The sequence below is a fragment of the Taudactylus pleione genome, unplaced genomic scaffold, assembly GCF_031769625.1.
Source record: "Taudactylus pleione unplaced genomic scaffold, aTauple2 ptg003250l, whole genome shotgun sequence".
Classification (NCBI taxonomy): domain Eukaryota; kingdom Metazoa; phylum Chordata; class Amphibia; order Anura; family Myobatrachidae; genus Taudactylus; species Taudactylus pleione.
The window spans coordinates 6,868-9,909 of record NW_028287606.1 but is presented as its reverse complement, the minus strand read 5'-3'; positions in this window follow the sequence as shown (position 1 = coordinate 9,909).

Sequence of the window (3,042 nt, the reverse complement as noted above, 5' to 3'; positions counted from 1 at the left end):
TGATGCACAGCGCACTTATCCTGGTTTCAGAGAGCAGAACCCTCCGTCCTGTAGAACCTGAGCACACAACTGCCCCCCCTTAGATCCGGCTCAGGGATCTGTATAGGCTGGGGTGGGGGAGCATCTGCTGGGTCAGCCTGGAGCTGCCATAGGGGCAGGAGACAACTCCGGGGCTATCGTCAGAGGCAAAGTAACAATATAGATCCCTGGAGGTTCCCAAACGCGCTCCTCAACAGGTCAGGTTTTAAAGATATCCATGGTTGAGCACAGGTGGTTAAATCAAATTGACTGAGGTACTAATTAAGCCACCTGTGCTCAGCCATGGATCCCTCTGAGACCTGAGCTGTTGGGGAGCCTTGAGGACCATGTTTGGGAAGTTAGATTTGGGTTAAGGTGCGTGCTACTGGAGTACAACAAGGTTTCCTAACCTCAGTTCTCAAGGTACACGAACAGGCCAGGTATTAGTGATATCATGCTTGGGCACAGCTGGTCATATCAAAATAACTGAGGTTCTAATTAAAATACCTGTGCTCAAGTATGGCTATCCTTAAAACCTGGATTGTTCGTGTGCCTTGCAGACCATGGTTGGGAGCCCCTGGCATATAAGGAGCAGGGTTGATGAGACTATGGGCACAGTGACCTCATGAAGATGTGCTTGGAAGTGACGCACCAGAACCTTGGCTATGGGACTCCTGCACACACCAGAATGTGAGCCCAGATATGGTGGCCCATGCTGTCTGGAAAACTTCCCTCAGCTCCCTGATATTTGTAGGTGCAGGATCTTCTCCACCACATCCCATAAATGCTGTATTGGGTACATGTGGCGGCCACACCATTCATGGGAACTCTCCAAAATGCTCCTGAATGCATTATGCCATTGCTGTGGGGGTACATGAAGAGCTGCAAATGGTCAACAAGCAATACAGTGTACCGGTTACTGGTCAATGACGTGTTTAGGCGGACCACTGGACACAACCCATGCCATGTGAACACACACCATTATGGAACCACCACCAGCTTGCACTGTGGGGGGTCTGCGTCACACAATTGGAACCGTGACTCATTGGAACATACCACATGTTGCCTGTTCCCTCAGGGTCCAATTAGCGACGTCACAAGCCCAGGTGAGGTGCTGTGCCCGGTGTGGTAGTGGTAACAAGGGCACTGTGGTGGGTCTTCTGCTCCTATATCCCATGGAAGATAGAGAACACTGCACTGACCGGCTGTATATACGTCTGGTGCCTCCTGCATTGTATGTGGATGTGTTATGAGCCGATGTCTGGTACCACGGACAGTTCTGGCCAGACGCCGCTGGTCACCATCACTATGCACCTGTGGTCAGTGGTAATGCCTTCCGTGGTATTCCCGGTACACACGTGACACCGCAAATGTTGAATGTCCACACAACTTTGGAAATGGAATGTCCCATCTGTCGGGCACCCGCTATCATGCCCCGTTCTATCTCTGATAAGTCACACAGCCGCCACAATAGGAGACGCACACAGGCAGCCGCCACAATAGGAGACGCACACAGGCAGCCGCCACAATAGGAGACGCACACAGGCAGCCGCCACAATAGGAGACCCACACAGGCAGCCGCCACAATAGGAGACCCACACAGGCAGCCGCCACAATAGGAGACCCACACAGGCAGCCGCCACAATAGGAGACCCACACAGGCAGCCGCCACAATAGGAGACCCACACAGGCAGCCGCCACAATAGGAGACCCACACAGGCAGCCGCCACAATAGGAGACCCACACAGGCAGCCGCCACCCAGGAGACACACACAGGCAGCCGCCACCCAGGAGACACACACAGGCAGCGACTAGCATTACGGGACAGGGTCTTACTTCTATGTCAAACAATTAGGATCTTAGGGGGTTAAACCCAGTATGACAGAACAGTGGTTGCCGGCTACGTGTACCTATAGAAGTACAATGATACAGTATATTACATCTTCCGTGTCCATCTGCCTTTGTGTCACTGTAATCCGGGTAACAGGACCCGGCCCCCTGATCCCATTAGCGACAGGTCACCAGATGCAGCAGTTTATGTGCCTGTGGTGTCAGTACAACTACAGGTGAGAGGCCATCTAGATGCGACTTAGATGCCCAGCGACCTAACCCCAGGGAGAAAACAAGAGATATGGTAAGAACTTACCTTTGTTATCTCTGTTTCTACGAAGTCCATAGGGTCCACAGGGTTGACCTTGGGGGTTATAGCTGGAACAGGATCCATGGGCACCACACAGTTAAGCTTTTAGCTCCCAGGATGCACTTGGGTCCTCCTCTATACCCCGCCCCCGAGCCACAGGCACCTCAGTTGGTAAGCTGCCTAGGCCGGAGGAGAATATGGAACAGAGAGAAGGAAGACTGGAACACACAAGAAACCATACTCACAGCAATAGGAGACGGAAAACCGGTGACCAGCCACACAGCCCATTTGAAGCCAGGTGCGTCAGGGCGGGCGCCCTGTGGACCCTATGGACTTCGTAGAAACAGAGATAACAAAGGTAAGTTCTTACCATATCTCTTGTTTTCTACTTCAGGGTCCATAGGGGGTCCACAGGGTTGACCGTGGGGATGTCCCAAAGCAGTACAACTAAGGGCGGGGACACTCCTGTGCTGAAAGGAGTACCCGGCGCCCAAAGGATGCATCCTGAGAGGCAAAGGTGTCAAACGCATAGAACCTCAAAAACGTTTGAATTGAAGACCAAGTGGCCGCCCTACACAGCTGAACAGCAGAAGCGCCACGTCTAGCAGCCCAAGAGGACCCACAGAACGAGTGGAATGAGCCTTAACAGAGGCTGGCACAGGTAAGCCCTCCTGTGCATAAGCCTCACAAATAACGGAACGAAGCCAACGGGCTAACGTTTGTTTGGTTTTCACAAGAGGGGTTGGCCTGCCAACAAAGAGGATAAACAAGGAATCAGACTTCCTAACCGAAGCCGTCCGGTCTACATAAATTCTAAGCGCCCGGACCACATCTAAGGAAGTCTCACCAGCTGAAAGATCAGGGGACTGAAAAGCTGGCACAAC